At 44.0% G+C, this 20,614-nt stretch overlaps 1 long non-coding RNA gene across 1 annotated transcript; it reads right to left on the bottom strand.

Annotated features, from left to right (window-relative positions):
- Positions 1-3,715: 3,715 nt before the first annotated feature.
- Positions 3,716-7,055, bottom strand: LOC122001385. Its single transcript, XR_006117342.1, has 5 exons — positions 6,845-7,055; positions 6,382-6,756; positions 4,731-5,409; positions 4,523-4,608; positions 3,716-3,975 (listed from the first exon to the last, which is right to left on the bottom strand). It is a non-coding gene; the product is annotated as an uncharacterized LOC122001385 (long non-coding RNA).
- Positions 7,056-20,614: the final 13,559 nt, after the last annotated feature.

The raw sequence follows: 20,614 nt of genomic DNA, 5'->3' as shown, positions 1-20,614 counted from the left end.
ACTGAAGCCTCGATGGAAGTTGAACTGGAACCACAAAGTGTTGTGGATGGTGTTGTTCCACAAGGAGTTGAGGAACAACAACCAGTTCAAGTAGACATATCTCTTCGCAGGTCTGATAGGGTACGTCGTCAGCCTGAGAGATACTCTTTTCTCTTGTCTGACCATGATGACGTTGTGCTCATAGAGGATGAGCCTACCACCTATCAAGAAGCTGTGATGAGACCAGATTCCGAGAAATGGATAGAGGCCATGAGATCTGAGATGGAATCTATGTACACTAACCAAGTATGGACTTTGGTTGATCCACCTGAAGGGGTAAAACCCATAGGGTGTAAGTGGGTCTTTAAGAGAAAGACTGACCTGGATGTACTTATCTATAAGGGTCACTTGGTAGTTAAAGGTTTCAAGCAAATTCATAGTATTGACTATGATGAAACCTTTTCTCCAGTAGCGATGTTTAAATCCATTCGGATCATGCTTGCTATTGCAGCATACCATGACTATGAGATATGGCAGATGGATGTCAAAACCGCGTTTCTGAATGGAAACCTGCTCGAGGATGTGTACATGACACAACCTGAGGGTTTTGTAGATCCACAACATACTAGCAGAGTATGCAAGCTGCATAGGTCCATTTATGACTAAAGCAAGCTTCTCGGAGCTGGAATCTTTGATTCGATGATGCAATTAAACAGTTTGGTTTCATCAAGAATGAAGATGAACCTTGTGTCTACAAGAAGGTTGTAGGGGGCATAGTTGTCTTCCTCATACTGTATGTGGATGACATACTACTCATTGGGAAAGATAAGACTTGACTAGGGACATGTTTCTCAATGAAGGACTTAGGTGAAGCATCCCGCATTCTAGGGATACAGATCTATAGAGATAGATCTAAGAGATTTCTTGGCCTAAGTCAAAGTACATACATTGACAAGGTACTCCTACGGTTTGCCATGCAGAACTCCAAGAAGGGATTTCTGCCGATGTCACATGGCGTGAGTCTTTCGAAGACTCAAGGTCCCTCTTCTAGAGAGGAGAGAGACCGCATGGATCAGATCCCTTATGCCTCAGCCATAGGATCTATCATGTACGTCATGCTATGTACTCGTCCTGATATCTCGTATGCTTTAAGCATGACGAGCAGATACCAATCAGATCCTAGATATCGATCAAGAATATTCTTAGCACGTAAAAGGACTAAAGAATATTTCTTGATATATGGAGGCGATGATGAATTAGTGTAAAGGGTTACAGTAATGCCAGCTTCCAGACCGATGATTATCGATCGCAATCTGGTTCGTGTTTTGCATAAATGGTGGTCCGTGGTGGAAGAGTTCAACAGGCACGATTCTACGACAGAGGCCGAGTACATTGCTGCATCAGAGGCAGCAAAGGAGGCAGTTTGGATCCACAAATTCATCACTGAACTTGGGGTAGTTCCTAGTATCGCTGACCCTATTGAGCTCTATTGTGACAACAATAGAGCTATAGCACAGGCTAAGGAACCTCGCTCACACCAGCGGACCAAACATATACTATGGCGCTTCCATCTCATTCGAGAGATTATCGAGAGAGGAGATGTGAAGATTTGCAGAGTACCCACAAAGGCTAACATCGCAGATCCCTTGACCAAGGCTTTGGCACAGAGGAAGCATGATAGTCACACTAGGTCTTTGGGGCTTAGAGCCTACACTGATTGGCACTAGTGCTAGTGGGAGATTGTTAGTTAGAGCCCTAGAGCCAATCATTTGATGATTGTTGTATGGATTCATTGTATCATATTCTTATATATAAAGGCATATGTTTTTTGGTTATTATGCTTACTTGTATTGGTGTCAAATAAACTAAGTATAATAGCGTCCTTGAGTAGAGGGTTCTTACCTATATCAATCGATTAGTTGAACCGATAGTGAGATGATATAAGGAACACTACTCTTAATCATTCCTAGTCGAGTATTAAGATTCAGGGATAATGTTAATGCAATAAGACTAGCATGTAGGTCAACTCGATGACTTGATCTCACAAGTCATGGATATAGAGATATCAAGTTGGCACATGGGTATGCATTGGAGAATGTATACTGAATGACTCGCCATGAGAAAGTATCATGGATCGTTATATGAATGTCATATACTTTCTCATGTGGCTATTAGTATGACTACTAGTCCTTGGACCTGAAGTCACCATGGTTCCCTACATAAGGAGTTATGTACTTTGGTTTCGTCAAACGTCACCCGTAATTGGGTGGACTATAAAGGCGATTACTGGTATGTAACAAATTATGCGGAGGGATGTGAGTGATGTAGATGGGATCTATCCCTCCGATATGATGGGAGAGACATCGATATTCTTGATAGAATGAGACCACTAAGTGCATGGTCATGCCCAAATGAGTCAATATAAGATATTGAGCTCATTTGATTAAGTGAGTCTACTTGGAGTTCAAGATTTAGATTGATTAGAGGATGACACGGTCTATGCCTAATATTAATCAATCTAGATGTGTAGGATAGAAGGACAATGTCATATATTGTGAGGAGTCACAATTAGTAGTCACAAGATGATGTTGGATCTCAACATTCTTATAACTTGGGTAGTAATGATGTGTTGCTAGATACCGCTCATTACTTATGCTTCTAAATGAGTTTAGGAGCATTGCCAACGTTATGAGAACCTATAGGGTCACACACAAAGGACAATTAGATGGAAATTAGGTTCATATGATGAACCAAGAAGATTAGATTCATGTGATGAATCAAATTGGATTAAGAGTAATCCTAATTGAACTAATTGAGTTGAACTCAAGTTGATTCATGTGTTCAATGAGTCTAATTTAGATTATGACTCATTGAATCAATTTAATTAAATAAATTAGATTCATTATATTAAGTTGGTTTGAATCAAATGGTTAGATTAGATCAACCATGAGAGAGATTTGGTCAAGTTTGACTTGACTTGAGAGGAAGATGAAAAGTCAAGTTTGACTTGACTATTTGCCACCTCATTTGTGAGTTGGCATTAGGAGGACTAATGATGATGTGCCACATCATCATGTTTAGCACATGTGTGTGCCACCTCATGGAGGTTACTAATCTCCTCTTTAATGGCCACATTAAAGAGAATGGAGGTTACAACTCCAAGAGGTGGCCGGCCACTTATTGTGTGGAATGGAATTGATTTTTCATTCAAGGCATTCATTCCATCTTCTTTCTCTTGCTCTCAATTTTCTTCTCCCTCTCCTCCCTTGGCCGAACACTTCATAGGTGCTAGCACACCTTTGTTTGGTCTTCTCCACCTAGTTTGTTCGTGTGGATACGCATAGAGGATCGTACACTTGATGATCTCGAGATCCAACGAACCTTTGGACGAGCGGGATTGCGAAGGGCATCGTATCGAGAATAAATTCATTCTCCTAGTATAGATCTAGGCTTTAGTAAACTCGTACATGAAATTTTGTTTTATAAACTTCGCACGGATCCGGTGGCATGGGAGATTCAGGGTTTCCGCAACGCGAAAAAACGATTTTTGCGGCCCAAAAATCCCAACAAATCCAACCTAAGATAAATTTATATCTTCGCCAAACACCAAACACAAGAACTCAAGAAGAGCCCAAAAATGACCTTCCAAATATAACGCCTGCATTTACTGCTGCTGGGCTTGCCTACCTTGACCACCGCCATAATTAGCTCTATAATTGGCTGGACCACCAGAAGGTTCATTCACCTGAGGGATGATTTAGCTATAATATTTAAAGAAATACCTTACATTGCAGATTGCAACTACTTGTTCCCTTTAATCAGAAACAATCGAAGAATGATCTGAGTTTGCGATTCTAATAGCTCGGGCACCTATCTTTGTTATCTGTAAGGGTCCTCCAAGAGAACAAATATCTCATCGTCATCAATGTTTCCACCCTCAAGTGCAAACTAAAGGCAGTTTTACCATCTTCATCTGTCACGTTTGGGTCAGCTCCCCTGCATTTTAATAAGACTATTAGCCAGGCGAACGAAATGTAAAGCCAATTTTTTTCCTCTATAAGAATCAGTAATAGCAAACAGAGGCACTATATGTATAGGTCTAACACATGCAGCTGAGGTATGTCAATGTATCCAAGTTAAGAAAATAATACAATATCACATCTTATTATAACTTTCTGTAGAAAATATTTCTGGAACTCGAGATGAGTCATTAGTGAGAAAATGCAGAGAAAGAAAGGGACATTGGAATTAGGAAAACATGGTACAGACATTATGCATAGTTAAAAACTGCCTTGATAGAGGTTCCCAAAATTCTCCTAAGATGGATATAGATTTAGTCTCAATATTTTTAACAAAGGAATTCACTAATTTGTCATGTAAATTACCACTATGTTCTTATTATGTAGTGAAGATAAAGACAAACAAGAATCACTTCAAACCATAAACAGCTACACATATATCACTACACCATTAACACTCCCTATTCGTGTTGCAGAAACACATGATGTAGTTTAGGTTAAATGCATCTTCAAATTTAGCTTACTTCAAATATTAGGCCTTCCTCTGGTGGTGACTCAAGTGCCTCCACTCAAATAACTGCTGCATCCTCTTTACTCAGACTTCCCTTTGCTGCATCACCATACATTTGGTTTTGACATGCTTGTGAGAAGGATTGAATAGATTGCATCAAAAAATGCCTACATTATTAGATATGAATGCCCTTGTTGCTAATTCAAATTATTGTTAAGTACCTTGCTGAACCTGAAGCTTTGATTGCCACTAGGAACACTCTGTAGCAAGCCAGTTCTTATTATTGTGTATGGAACACCAGTCGTTATCACAGCCTTTTCATCTCTATCCGCCAGCTCTCTGGCTTTGCTATTCATAATCGCTTGAAATCCGCCACTTCCGTTATAATACACCAACTACAATCTGATCAAAACTCATGCTTGAAGACCATGACGAGAGATAAAACATGAGAATTTGCTCGATGAAAAACTTGAGGACATGAGATAGAAGAACAATGTGGTTTACACCTTTTGTTCGAGCTATGTCCGAGAAAAAGCCATCCTGCAAGATAAAGAGAGTCTAGCAAGACAGATTATGCAAGCAACATCAGCTATGCAAGAATCATATACCTTTAAGACTATCATTTCTATGGCAAAAACAAAAGTCAGAATCGGAAATGAGTGATATCAAAGCAGCTAGAACTATGATCTACCACGGCAGTTGTCTGATCTTGCAGAAGCATAGCTTTTGCGAGTGTTAAAGATGTATTTGCTAATGGCAGGCCATAAACAACATGCACATCTGCATCTGAAGCCACAATATGTTGATAGACTGTTTTCTTGTCATTAGCACAGACACTATCCCACATTTGTTGTGTGACTGAAAGTTGATCTCCTACTATTTTTTGAACAAAGAACTTATCTGCGAACAGGTGAGAGAAAAGATGTATCAGTATTCTGTTAGATCTTTTTTCCCCCTCTCACTACAAGTTCCTGAAACACGAATTGGAAAATGGAGATTTGAAATCAAAGAAATGTGATGCCATCTGTCTGAAACTTTCTATGTTAAAAGTTGGCCATTGTAAAAAATAGTAGATGATTCTGAATCAAAATACATGTATGCAGACCTCAGAATTTGAGGGTAACAAAATTGAACAAAGAGATGATATTGAAACCAATCTAGAAATAACAAAATGAATATGAAAACAACATCTTGCCACAGCTAATAATTTTAACAGAAAGTATTCACATCTCAGTAGCATCTACAAAGCGAGATTTTCATGGAGATATCCCTAGTAATAATGTCTACTGGCCAAAGTATCCTATTTCTCCAAACAATTCTCGGAATTGTTTACTTAAAATACTTAAGTAGGAATTTAATATTTACTAAATACTTACTATTTCTTTAGACAAACCCGTATATCCTTTTCAAGAAAGATGGTGAGGGTATAAGTTTGTCTTGCTTCTTTGACTTTGTAGTTCATTTTTTTTCTTCAACTGAAACAACACCACACAACAACAACAAAAACATAGTTCAGGTAAATTTCTGGTACATCTTGAAAGGAATAACAACTCACAAGAATGTCTTGTCAACCCAAATGTATTAGCAAATGCCCAATTATTGAAGCACGACAAGTTTAGATGCTTAGACAAGTTAATATGATTAAACGCAAAAGCTTAAGACCCACAGTTTCGTCAGTGTTAAAGAAGCTTGGTCTCTATTACCTCGAAACTGATGCTTAATTTTAAAGAGAAAGTCAGAACACACTTGAACAATAATAAGTCGGATCTTTGCTTAATTTAAAGAAATCGAAAGAAAAATCAAACATACAAGAACACGCATAAATGCAGATATGTTCTCCTATTCACACGAAACCAAAATCCCCATACTTACTTTTCATCCAAACTCAAGATCGATCTCTTTCCAGGACTTGTTAGAGTCTTCCGGAAGGGTACTAGATCATTGGACAACGAGCGGAGTCCACTCTTGTTCTCTGCATCAAAGACCTGGATAACAGGCGCAGCTGAAAGAGAAAACCGATGCAGATAAGAAGAGGAGGGAGAACAAGAAATGGCTGCTGCAGCATCGGCCAGCCATGGTTCGCCCTCCACCGGTGAATCAAGCACCGATGGCGTCAGCACGCCGGAGGTGAGAAACCTCGAGAAAATCACGGCGAAGAAGAACACGAGGTTCTTGGCCGAGAGCCTCATCAAGCATCGAATTGAGAAGGCAGGGAGGACAGTTGTCAGTTGGCAGGGACGATCAGATCTACTCGGAAAGCAAAATAAACGCAGAGGAAGCAAAATTTTAGGGCAATGAGGTGGATTCGAGAAGCAAAAAGTAGGCGATTCCTTACTCTCTCGCTCCCTCCCTCACTCCTCCTCCTCCTTCGTCGCCTCTTACTGCCGCCTCAAGTGGTAGAAAAATGGGAAGCGACGAAACGTTTCGGTGCTTTTGTTTACATAAATACTCGAGCAACAGGAAGGGGAAGAGGGAGATGAGGCTGAGAGAGATGGTCGGACGGTCAGCTGCGAGGAGTAAAGTGATGGTGGTGTCGCAACGGTATATGGTGGATGGCACGATATAGGTTTAGGTTTGGAGGGAAGAGTGAAGTGTTGTAAATTTTAACTAAGTATTAGTGGGAAAATTAAATTATTTTATTTTGGTTTATTAACACCACTTTTAATAACAGATTTTTACTATCCGAATTCATAGATAGAACAAGGAAACTATCATGGACACCGAGTTTTAAAAACCGCTGTTAAAATTGATGTCTATTAACGAAAAAACTGACACAGATATCAAGGCGACTTAAAAAGGTATGTCTCTATTCACAGCACATAATTTGTCATAAGTAACTGTAAAATCATTTATACTCAAAAATCGAAATGATTGTCCATGTGATGTTCCAATCTCAACTGCCATCATGCTGATCGAGTCTTTAATCTAAAATGTAACAACTTATACACTGAATAGATCATGACATTGTATAACGTATTACATTTTACGAAGTCACAAAGACTTCCCATTCTTTGAAATGACTCTTTAGTCAATGGCTTAGTATAAGGATCTGCAAGCATAGTACGTGTAGGGATATACTCAAGAATTATCATTTTTTTGTCCACAATATCTCTTACAAAATTATACTTAATTCTATATGCTTGTCTTTGCTGTGATATTTGGGATCCTTAGCTTGGCCGTTACAGTACACTGTAACAGGACTCCCACTGTCCTCAGCAATCTTCAAATGCTTTAGGAACCTTTTTCAACTAGACAGATTGTTGCACAACTGATGCGCAAGTCACACAGCTTCCAATGTCGACAAGGCTACATAAGCCTACTTCTTGCTATTCTATGAAATGGCGCCACCATTTAGCAAAAAGATATAGACTGATGTGGATTTTCTATCATCAAAGTCTCCTTCCCAATCTGCATTTGTGTAGCCACTCAGGCTCATCTTAGATCCTTGAAAAATAGATACATAATCTGTTATCCTTTTGAGGTATTTAATTATCCTCTTCATCATTTTCCAGTGTCTCAATCCTGGGTTTAACTGGAAATGACTAACTAAGCCAACATCATAGCTGATATCAAGATAAGTACATAATATAATGTACATCAAACTACCAATAAAATTGGCATATGATTTTTTCTTCATTTCGACTATTTCCTCAGGAGTCTTGGGATACATACTTTTGCTCAAAATAGTACCTCTCGCTATAGGCATCTGTTCGATATTGCAATTGACATATTGAAGTGTTGTAGCATCTTAGTAGTATAAGTTTCTTGAGACAAACCCAAAAGCCTTTTTGAACAATCTCTAATGACTTCACTCCTAAGATATACTCTTCTTCTCCCATGCCTATTATGTCAAATTGTGATGAAAACTAGGATTTGACTTCTATCACACACTTTATGTCGCTTCCAACTATTAGTATATCATCAACATATAATGATAAAATGATAAACTTTCCTTTTTTCTTTTCTTAAAAAAACACAATGATCCTCATTGATCATTTCAAAACCATAAGACAAAATGACTTCATTAAATCTCATGTTCCATTATCTTAACGCTTGTTTTAGCTCATATATAGACTTCCTAAGTCTACATACTCTATTCTCTTGGCCTTCAGCAACATAATCTTCTGGTTGTACCATATAGATTTCTTTGTCAAGATTACCATTAAGAAAAACTTTTTTTACATCCATCTGATGTAATTTCATGTCAAATTGTGCTACTATAGCTAGGATGACACGTATTGACACAAACTTCACAACTGGGGAGAATGTCTCTTCAAAGTCAATACCCTCCATTTGGGTATATCCTTTTGCAACTAATCGAGCTTTGTATCAATTAATCGATCCATCTTCTTTCCTCTTTATTTTGAGAATCTACTTATTCCCAATAGCCCTTCAGCCCGGAGGAAGATCGACTAAATCCCAAACTTGATTCTTTCCCATTGACTTCATTTCCTCATCCATTGTAATTTTTCATTTTTCTCTTACTAAGCTTCTCAAAGCTTCCTCAACTGTTCGAGGTTCCTCATCATCAACTGGGAGAATCATCAATGCCTCATTCTCAATATCAAACATTCTTCAATGAATAATCTAACGATTACTTCTTCATAGGTTAGACTGTTGAGAAACTGACTCATTCAGTAGCAAATTACCCCCACTATATTGACTAGATTCAGGCATCTCCTGATTTGTTGATAAATGAACATTATCCTCCTTCTCTATCACATATAGAAGAATTGTCTTATCAACTTCACCTCATGTTGGGAACTCAGTTTCAAGAAAAGTAGCATCTCTTGACTCTATTTCGAAGATAGTTCCATCTAGTCGCTCACCTATGAAAACATAACATTTGGAGGTTTCATTATATCTAATAAAGATACATTTCTTACCCCTAGGTCCCAGTTTTTATATTTGTGAGAACTATCATGAACATAATTAACTGACCCTCCAGGGTCTCAGATTACTTAAATCTAATTTTCTGTCTGTCCAACGTTCATATAGGATTGATGGAACTGACTTTGAAGGTACTTTGTTAAGTACATAAGCCACAACTAATAATGCATCTCCCCAATAGGAGATTGGAAAATTAGTCTATGTCATCATAGACCTAACCATTTTAAGAAGAGTCCTATTTCTTCTTTCAGCAACCCCATTTTACTGTGGAGTTCCAAGGATTGTCAGCTATCTAATAATCCCTCTATCATTACAAATTATCTTGAACTGATCAAACAAATATTCACATCCACGGTCAGTGCGCAAGGTTTTAACCTTTCTTTCTTGATCTTGTCCGAACGCTGAATCAACGGACGTTGGGCACATGGCGCTCTCCGGAATGATGACGTGGATCTCCGACCGGCCGTATGGACCTCCGGCGAACCTGCAAGGAAGTCGGGCCGGGAAGGGGTTCCCGGCGACGACCCTCCGACGCTCAAGTCAGGCAAGAGAAAAGTGCAGAAAGTGGCTTCGAATCTCCGAGAATGCGTACCTCCGGCGAAGTGTGAGGACCCTTATATAGAGTTGTGAAGAAGCTTATGCACACATACCGAGGCGAATACATGTCCTCTTACCATACCTCAGTATGGGCTTGTCAGAGGAGCTTGCCTGATACCATACTGCTACAATCCGAGCACCTCTCTGATGGGACAGTAGAACCTTCCGTCATAGGCTTTTGCGTATGAGTTAGTCGTCGAACACGCTTGTTGTCAAAAGATGTCCCCCGATGTTTCCCTTGTCCTTTTGTCTCTTTTGTTCCCGCGTCGAGTGTCTGGCCGCTCGGCAGTCCCATCACGTCCGACCGGACGTAAGTACTGATCTGCTCGGGAGATTCCAAGTCGTGTGCTCGGATGAAACTATTCACAGCATTACTGTTTATGCCTCGGCCGAGCGGGCTACCCGCTCGGCCCGGCGACCCTGTTCACCATGAGCGTCGGAGACCCGACTCCCCGTCGGGTTCTTTGCTTCCGCTTAGTCCCTGTTTGGCCGGTCGCCCCCCTTTTCCGGTCGGTCGTTTGACCTTTGACCTCCACGTGGCGTTGACTTCCCTCAAAGGGGGTCCCCCGTCCTTACTGCCGGATCACTTGCCTCCCCTTCAAGTCTAGTCGAAGGAGGCGATTAGTCCGACTGACTGGACCATCAGTTGTGCCGAGCGGCGTCCATATGCAACTATCCTCCGCTCGGCCCACACGGGGGCAGCTAAAACGTCCGTCAACGCCAGCATTCCTCGGATCTCCTTGACGTTTGCGCCAATCTCCATCATTAAGGCCGAGCACGCGCTCATTAAATGTGACCTATGTTGTGATGCCACGTGGCACCCCTGATGCCGTCAGCGTACGGCGGCGGCATTACCTTCGATGGGACCGCCTTAGTTTGAAATGGACAGCGCGATGCGTGCTCCAGTTCTCGCGACCTGAATCCGACGGTGGAGGCCGCTCGGGCTCAACCCTATAAAGCCTTCGCCGCATTTCTGCTCTCGCATGCCCAGAAGCTTCCTTCAGCGTTTCAGTGCTCCGACAGCTTCGGTTCTCTTTTTCCAGCGATCCCTCGTTCTTCGTTGATCCTCCTTCTATGTAAGGCTCTTTTTCTGTTCTATCTTTGGTTCTTGTGTTTTCTTTGCCTTTCTTTTCCCGAGTTTTGGTCCTCGGGGCACTATTTCGTTTGCCATCTTCTTTCTTCTATCCTCTGCCTTTCTTCACCTTTTTTGGTTTCGTCCGCTCGGACAATGGCTAGCTCCTCTCAGCCTTAAGACCAAACCCTCGGCCCATGGTATACTACCATGGAGTCGCGCTTCGATCAACGCGACGTCGATATCCTGATGGATAATTTTGACATCCCATCTGACTTCGAAATTATCTTACCCTCTCTCTCCGCTCGGCCACACAAACCGCCACGCGGAGCTTTTTGTGTTTTCCACGACCAGTTCACAGCCGGTCTGTGATTTCCCATTCATCCCTTCATCGCTGAAGTTTGTAATTTTTTTGGCATTCCGCTCGGAAGCCTAGTCCCCAACACTTTCCACCTTTTATGCGGCGTCGTCGTCTTGTTCAAAATCCACAACATCCCCCTCCGACCGGAGGTTTTCTATTATTTTTATTACCCTAAACAGTCCGAGCTGGGCACATATATGTTCCAGGCTCGGCCCGGTTTAGTTTCTTCAATAAACTGCCCTCTTCCAATAAGCATTGGAAAGAATTTTATTTCTATCTTCGTCTCCCCGAGCGGGCCGCTTTCCGAACACAGTGGCAGATCGGACCGCCAACCTCCCCTGAGCTCAAAAGGTTCAAGACCTGACCGGAGTATCTTCACGCTGCCAACATGATGGCCGGTCTGAAATTCGACATCAACAACTTCTTACCCGAAGGGGTCATGTACATATTCAGCCTGAGTCCGATCAGGACCCCCCTCTCGAGCGGCTTCGGTAAGAATTTTACTTGTGTATTTGCTTTGATTGCTAACTAATTTTCTCCTTTTTCCTTTGTAGCGGACATTGTGATGGAGTCCGTGTTGGCCGGCATTTTGAAGAGGAAAGCGGCGCCGCTCGAGGCCGCGGCTGCCAAAGAGAAAGAGGCGCTTGGTATTGATCCGGTCGGCTCACATGAAGGGGAGAGCGGGACTCATGAGGAATCGGCCGCTCAGGCCTCTCCCCAGGATGTGACAAGAGGAGCCACCCCCAGCGGGGGACCAACAGTCCAAGAGGAGGGCTCCGCTCAGGAGGAAGAGCACCCTCTTCGACAAAAGAGACGCCGGACGGAGACACCACTCCGCTCGGCCACTTCCGCGGTCCAGCCGACCGAAAGGACCACCGCAGATTCTCGCGGTAAAGCTCCAGCGATCGAGGCGATTTCGTCCGATCGGACCCCATCCCAGCTGGATGCATCTGCGGACCCTCTTGAGGTCGTTCCAGTCAGTGCCCTTCCGCCCGCTCCATGCCGAGTCGAACGTTCGGCCATTTTGTCCCAATTTTCTGCACCGGCCTCCGATCCTTCTCCGGCTTCCGCCCAGACGACTCCTGGTCGGCACCGTACCATCTGGGTCTCGCTTCACCTCCCAATTGAAGAATTGATGCCCGAGGTCGATCGACCAACCGCTCCCGAGCACATGATCACAATGAAGGGGCCTCTAGCCGAAATGTGGGCCGACGCTCGGGCACACGTTGCTATGATTCCCCTCAGCAATTTGGCCAATAGCCACATGCAGCAGGCCACTGGGGTAAGTGCGTTTTCTTCCAAAGTTTTTTATGCATTCTTTCCAATCGGCTATTAACAATCTTTCTTTTGTCAGAGATGGCTGGAGGAGATTGTTGTCTCAAATCGTCTGGCGATGGTGGACGAGGAGCTCAAGAGGCTACGGAGTTCGAGCGACGCTCCTTCCCAAGGTCCATCATATGCCGAGCTGCAGAAGGAGCTCAAAAAGACCCAAAATCTGTTGGAGGCCGAACAGAAGAAGACGGCTGACGAGGCCTCACACTCTGGCCGAACTTGATCGCCAAAACAAATCACTGGATCGCAAAATAAGCCTAGCGACCGAGCGGAAGAAGACGTCTATCTCCGATCTGGAGAAGAAAAATGTCGAAGCTCGGGGCCTGGAGCAAAAAGTTAAAGAGCTGATGGACCAGCTGGCCGGCAAGAAGGTGGCCCGCTCGGCGGAGGCAAATAAGTATAAGGAGGAGCTGAAAACTCTGCAGGAGTCCCTCACAGCCTCCCAAGCGGCCTTCAAGGAATATCAAGAAGCTTAGCCTAGCTGAGTCGCAACCCTGAGGCTGAATTACATCCGTTCGGAAGTATTCTCGGAGAAAGTCTTCGAACGGATGTACACTTCCTTCGAGCTTGCTATGACTGCCACCACAACTTATCTGAAGTCCAAGGGTCATCTTGTCGACTCCGTCCTCATCCCGGCACAAGACCAAGCGGCGCTCCTCGGCACCATCCCCCAAGACATTTATGATTTTCTTGAGTAGAAGTTTTATGTAACTCGGCCGCTCGGCCATAAACTATCCTTGTTTTGTAATTCGGCCGCTCGGCCTAAAACTTATCCATTTTTGTAATTCGACCGCTCGGCCTTAATTTCTATGATATGCTATCCTTTGCTTTCTTCTTTCGCTAATCAATACGCGTGTTGTCCGCTCGGATCACCAACTACCGTTGTTCATGTTCCCGCATTTCTCCCCGTTATTCGCCTTTCATCCCACCTCTCTTGTGTTCGAAAGGGATTTTTTACGAAGTATTTTGCATAGCTAGTCCGCTCGGCTGAATATATCCTGTTTCGACAAAAGAGATTGTTCGCTGGATGTTGACGAAGTACCTTTGGGTACTTGGCCGATCGGCCAAACGACTCACGAGTCGACCTCTTTATTGTCTTCTTCCGGCTGGAGGGTTTATAGTCGCCAGCGCGACTCTCGATTTTTAACGTCAGAGCTCGACGGTCTTCCGCTCGGAGGGTTTATAGTCGTCGGCTCGACTCTCGATTTTTAACGTCGGAGCTCGACGGTCTTCCGCTCGGAGGGTTTATAGTCGCCGGCTCGACTCTCGATTTTTAACGTCGAAGCTCGACAGTCTTCCGCTCGGAGGGTTTATAGTCGCCGGCTCGACTCTCGATATTTAACGTCGGAGCTCGACGGTCTTCCGCTCGAAGGGTTTATAGTCGCCGGCTCGACTCTCGGGTTTATAGTCGCCGGCTCGACTCTCTATTTTTAACGTCGGAGCTCGACGATCTTCCGCTCGGAGAGTTTATAGTCACCGGCTCGACTCTCGATTTTTAACGTCGGAGCTCGACGGTCTTCCGCTCGGAGGGTTTATAGTCGCCGGCTCGACTCTCGATTTTTAATGTCGGAGCTCGACGGTCTTCCGCTCGGAGGGTTTATAGTCGCCGGCTCGACTCTCGGGTTTATAGTCGCCGGCTCGACTCTCGATTTTTAACGTCAGAGCTCGACGGTCTTCCGCTCGGAGGGTTTATAGTCGCCGGCTCGACTCTCAATTTTTAACGTCGGAGCTCGACGGTCTTCCGCTCGGAGGGTTTATAGTCGTCGGCTCGACTCTCGATTTTTAACGTCGGAGCTCGACGGTCTTCCGCTCGGAGGGTTTATAGCCGCCGGCTCGACTCTAGCGTTTAATGTTACCACTCGACGGTTTTCAAGCCGGGGGGTTTATAGTCGCCGGTCCGACTCTAGCATTTAACGTCGCCGCTTGACGGTCTTCAACAATGAGCTTATAGCTCAGATGACCTACACCCGGCCGAAAGGCACGGGGACTTCGCCGTCGAGCCTTTGGCTTGGATAATATACCCCCGACCGAACGGCACGGGGTCTTCGCCGTCGAGCCTTTGGCTCGGATAGTATACGCCCGACCGAACGGCACGGGGTCTTCGTGTAGTCGGCTGTTCGGCGAATAATGTCAAATGCTTTTTATCACTTTGCTTCCTGCATTACAAGGACATAGGCGACAAAAACATACATAAAATGAATTACATCAGCGCACCTCTCACCCGGCTTGATACGGCTGGAGATGATTTGTGTTCCATGGCCTATCTAGCCTTTTTCGATCCTCACCTTCTCAATAAGCTTCGGTGGACTCCAGTCGGGAAGAGTCAATCCCGACTCGGAGCACTTTCCGAGCGGACTTGGCTTCAACTCGGACCATTTCGTCGTAGCATCGCCGAGCCGCCCGCTGGTCTCCTCGCACTTCTCCAACTTTATCTTCAACCGGGAACTTAATTTTCTGGTAGAAGGTGGAGACGGCCGCTCAGAACTCACTGAGCGCTAGTCGCCCCAAGATAACGTTGTACGCAGAAAGAGTATCAACCACGATGAAGGTTGTGGTCCTCGTCCTTCTGAGCGGCTCCTCTCCCAGCGAAATAGCCAGTCGGACCTGTCCGACCGGCAGAACTTTATTGCCCGTAAACTCGTAGAGGGGGGTTGTCATGGGCAGCAGCTCGGCTCGATCAATTTGCAGTTGGTCGAAGGCCTTTTTGAATATAATATTGACCGAGCTTCCTGAATCGATGAAAACGCGGTGAATGGTATAGTTACCTATTACCGCTTTGATGAGTAGAGCGTCTTCATGTGGCACTTCGACTCCCTCCAAGTCCCTGGGCCCGAAACTGATTTCGGGTCCGCTTGCTCGTTCTTGACTGCAGCCGACCGCATGGATCTGTAGCTGCCTGACACTTGCCTTCCTTGCTCTGTTGGATCACCTCCGGTCAGCCCGCCAGCGATGATATTGATTTCGTCGCGGGACGTGTTGCTTCTGTTTTCTTCCTCCCGTGCGGAAGGCCTAGGTCGGTCCCTAGACACCCGGGGATTGTCCTCGTACCTCTGAGGATAATGCCGCTCGGGAGACTGTTGTTGTCGCCTGTCGGGTATCCACCGATCGACCTCATGTTGTCACTGTCGTCTGTCGGATGATGGTGATCGACGGTGGCCACTCCGGGGAACGGGGTGGGCGATCAGGGGAAGGCTTCGACAATCTTTTGTGTTATGCGTGTCAGTCCGGTGGAACGAGCAAAACATAGGGGTCCATACCTTCTTCTTTGGTTTGGGCCGCTCGGCAGCTACCTCTTGGATGCCATGGGACCTCACATGGTGAGAGCGGACTGCTTCGGTCCGCGGTCCTCTGGGCGGCTCCTGTCGAGTGACAGCCTTCCGCTCGGCAGGGGCTAGCCGCTCAGTTGGTACTTCTTTTCTTCTGGCCGCCTGTGCTTCCTCCACATTGATGTATTCATTGGCCCGGTGTAACATATGATCGTAGTCTCGGGGCGGCTTCCGAATGAGTGAACGGAAGAAGTCACCATCCATAAGGCCTTGTGTGAACGCATTCATCATCGTTTCTGAAGTGGCAGTTGGAATATCCATGGCCACTCGGTTGAATCGTTGGATGTATGCTCTGAGCGACTCCCTGGGCTCTTGCTTGATGGCGAATAGGCTAACACTAGTCTTCTAGTAACGCCGACTGCTTGCAAAATGATGGAGAAAAGCAACGCGAAACTCTTTAAAGTTGGTGATGGATCCGTCCGGCAGCCTCCGGAACCATCGTTGCGCCGATCCCGAGAGGGTGGTGAGAAACACCCGGCATTTCACTCCATCTGTGTATTGATGTAGTGTAGCTGTGTTGTCGAACTTACCAAGATGGTCGTCCGGATCGGTGGTTCCGTTGTATTCACCGATCGCCGGGGGCACATAGTGCTTTGGCAGAGGGTCCCGAAGGATGACCTCTGAAAACTACCGGTTGATCCGCTCGGGGGAGGCGTCTGTTCGGGGAGCCTTGCCTTTTCTGTTGTCTCGTATTGTTACTTCGTCGGATGAAGATCCTCGATCACGGTTAACGGTTGTGAGTTCAGGAGGCGTACGGAATAGGGCCCGATGAAATGGAACTGTGGCGGGTGGTGCTTCTGCTCGGCCCCTTGACGCTGACGTCGTTTGTTGCTCAATCCGCTCGGCTTGTGATTTCTGTTTCTGTTGCTCCACGATCTTAGCTGCTCTTGCCTCGATCAGAGCGTCGAGCTCCTCAGTGGAGAGCATCACCGTATGCGGTCGTCCAGCTTCGTCCATTGCTTCCGCTCGGATGCAGGTGCGTTCCCACAGACGACGCCAATTTGATCTTGTCCGAACGTTGAATCAACGGACGCTGGGCACGTGGCGCTCTCCGGAATGATGACGTGGATCTCCGACCGGCCGTATGGACCTCCGGCGAACCTACAAGGAAGTCGGGCCGGGAAGGGGTTCCCGGCGACGACCCTCCGACGCTCAAGTCAGGCAAGAGAAAAGTGCAGAAAGTGGCTTCGAATCTCCGAGAATGCGTACCTCCGGCGAAGTGTGAGGACCCTTATATAAAGCTGTGAAGAAGCTTATGCACACATACCGAGGCGAATACATGTCCTCTTACCATACCTCAGTATGGGCTTGTCAGAGGAGTTTGCCTGACACCATACTGCTACAGTCCGAGCACCTCTCTGATAGGATAGTAGAACCTTCCATCATAGGCTTTTGCGTACGGGTTAGTCGTCGAACACGCTTGTTGTCAGAAGATGTCCCCCGATGTTTCCCTTGTCCTTTTGTCTCTTTTGTTCCCGCGCCGAGCGTATGGCCGCTCGACAGTCCCATCACGTCCGACCGGAGGCAGGTACTGATCTACTCGGGAGATTCCAAGTCGTGTGCTCGGATGAAACTATTCACAGCATTACTGCTTTATACCTCGGCCGAGCGGGCTACCCGCTCGGCTCGGCGACCCTGTTCACCATGAGCATCGGAGACCCGACTCCCCGTCGGGTTCTTTGCTTCTGCTTAGTCCCCGTTCGGCCGGTCGCCCCCCCTTTTCCTATCGGCAATTTGACCTTTGACCTCCACGTGGCGTTGACTTCCCTCAAAGGGGGTCCCCCTTCCTTACTACCGGATCATTTCTAATTGATTCTCAACTTCATTCAAGTAACGAATGAAGCAATCTAATGCTTCATTTTTATGAGAAATCAAATACACATGACCAAAATGAGTGAAGTCATCAATAAATGTAATGAAATAAAAACTCCCATTTCTAGCCTCCATATTTATTGGACCCTAATAGCCTTACCAAATGATTTCCTAGTTGCCTTTCCAGCAAGACAATGCTCATATATAGACAAGTTTATCTTAGCATGAATGCCTAAAAAGCCCTCCTTAGCTAATCTATTCATTCGTTCTTGTCTTATATGTCCTAGTCTAGCATGTCAAATTTCATCATTAATATCAGCATTACTAGTAAGAGCAATATTTGAAAAACAACCATTATTATTTGGTTCTACATCAAGAACCATAAAACCATTTGTTACATAACCATGCCCAATTAACACAAAGTTAATTCAAAGTTCCACATAACGGCTATAAAAATTTACTCAATAACCTAAATCAAGAAGACAAATGACGAAAACCAGATTCCGTCGAATGTCAGGAGCATACAGGATATCATATGGAAACAAGGTACGACCACCATGTAGGTTGAACTCGCAAGTGTCAATTTCTTTTACTTCAATTCTTGCATTGTTTCCTACATATATCCATTTGTTGCCAGCTGGTACCCGACGGTACTCCACAAATGCAACTCACTCCCGAGCTACATGGTTGGTTGCTTCTGAATCTATAATCCACAAAGGATAAGAATTAGCTAACAATACTGGACTAGAAACAAAATGCTCAAGAAAAGAAGACACACTTGCATTGTTTCAATCTGGTCTTCTTTCCTTTCTTCTTGATTGGGTCTTGTCCCACAGCAGCAACTTCTTTCTTCTTTCCCTTCCCCTTCTTGAACCATTTCTTTTTCTTGGATCCTGATGATCCAACAGAACCAATAGTCACATAGGCTAGTCCAAAAATCCTTGTGCATTCAACTCTCTCCGCCTCCAATTCTACATGGCGTGAGATGTCAATGAAAGTCTTAATACTCTCACTGTGAGTTAGGGTTTGCTTCATGGTCTCTTAGGAATTTGGAAGGGAATGAATAACTGCTTGAATCTATTGTTCATTGGTCAACTCATGACCAACAATTTTAAGCTCCTGAATCATGTTCGACATCTCCTTGAGATATTGAACCATTGAAAGATTCGGACGCTTAATGTAGCTGTCAAACTTAATCATTAGCTATAGAAGCTTACTTAGACTTCCTCCACTATACTTTTCTCTAAGGGCTGCCCGGACAGCATGAGCTGATGGTAATAGTTCATACTTAAATACTAGGTCATCCATCATTGAATTAATCAATATTCCCTTAGCAATAGAGTCCTTCCTTTTCCATGCCTTATAGGCATTAAGATCTCATCTGTTCTGTGTAGTGGGATCTACAGGTCTTCCATAACCTATTTTATAGCCTCAAGAACTTCTTTTTCCTCAAGAACATATTATATCTTGAGTGCCAGATTTTGTAGTTATCCTCATATAATTTCTCTCTATTATTGAGTTAATCTATGATGTTTTTATTTGTCATAATCTAACATAAATAAACATATTATTTAGTATTCAGTGCAATTCACATGCATGCAATTTATGATTAACTCAATATTAATTTGAATTGGTTTACAAAATCAAGTGATAACTACGTTTCCACTCATCATTTGTATGGTTCAATCAAATCAATATTGATCAATAATATTACATACATCCCAACAAATGAACTAATCATCGTTCTATCATGATTTCTTTAATTAAATGAACTAATCATTTAATAAAATGAACTAATTATTTTTCATGTATCATGAAGTAATCAGTATATGAATGAACATATCATTCATATAAATATGTCATATATGTTAACATATAACAAACGACCATGAACTAAATGGACTAATATTATTCATACATAATGACAGTAACAATAACAGAACTCTTACAAACGAGATAGGTTGACACCACTCCCACTAGGACAGACACTAGTGTAGTGGCTAACATAATCCCCTTCAATCTGGACTCATTTGAGGCAATCTCAGATAGAACAATTTCAAGATTTTCAATTTGATCTATCATTGAAATTTCTTCAGAATCCTCTTTAGATTCTTCAAGATCCTCCTCTAGGAACTCATGGTGAAGTAGCTCCACACACAATTGTGCATATAAGGTTCTTCCTTCAGAGAGCCTCCATATCTAGTGTGCTACCACCTTAAGATTCTTCGGCAGTGAACGAATCAACGCCCAGATCCTGTAATTATCCAGGATTGAAAACTCTTCTCATTCGAGTTTCTAGGATTGGTAATCATCCATGCCAACTTTAAATTAAAATTAAATAAGTTAGTACAAAACCAACTAACTAGTACAAAATCGGCTTTATTTAATTTATATATAGGCATGGAGCCAACATTATTAATCAAGAAAAATAAATCTTCTTGATTTATAGGAGTCTAAATCGACTGATTCATTTGATCCGTTGATTGGGAATACAGATCCTGAGCTCGGTCCAATGTCCTTATTAGAACTAATCTAACTGGACTGGGATTTCTTACCTATGTTTTGTTAATCTAAGCCCATTTAAGTCAATTTCAGACTTATTCATCAAACTCATATTCATTTGATCAATCCAATGCTTATTGGATTAAGTCTGACCCATTAGAATAAATCTAATCATTTTGGTTCAGCCAACTTATGTAATCAAAATCATCCCAA

Source organism: Zingiber officinale, chromosome 7A (genome assembly GCF_018446385.1).
Source record: "Zingiber officinale cultivar Zhangliang chromosome 7A, Zo_v1.1, whole genome shotgun sequence".
In the NCBI taxonomy this organism is placed as follows: domain Eukaryota; kingdom Viridiplantae; phylum Streptophyta; class Magnoliopsida; order Zingiberales; family Zingiberaceae; genus Zingiber; species Zingiber officinale.
The sequence above is the reverse complement of the archived record's forward strand: the minus strand, read 5'-3'. Positions and strand labels throughout refer to the sequence as shown.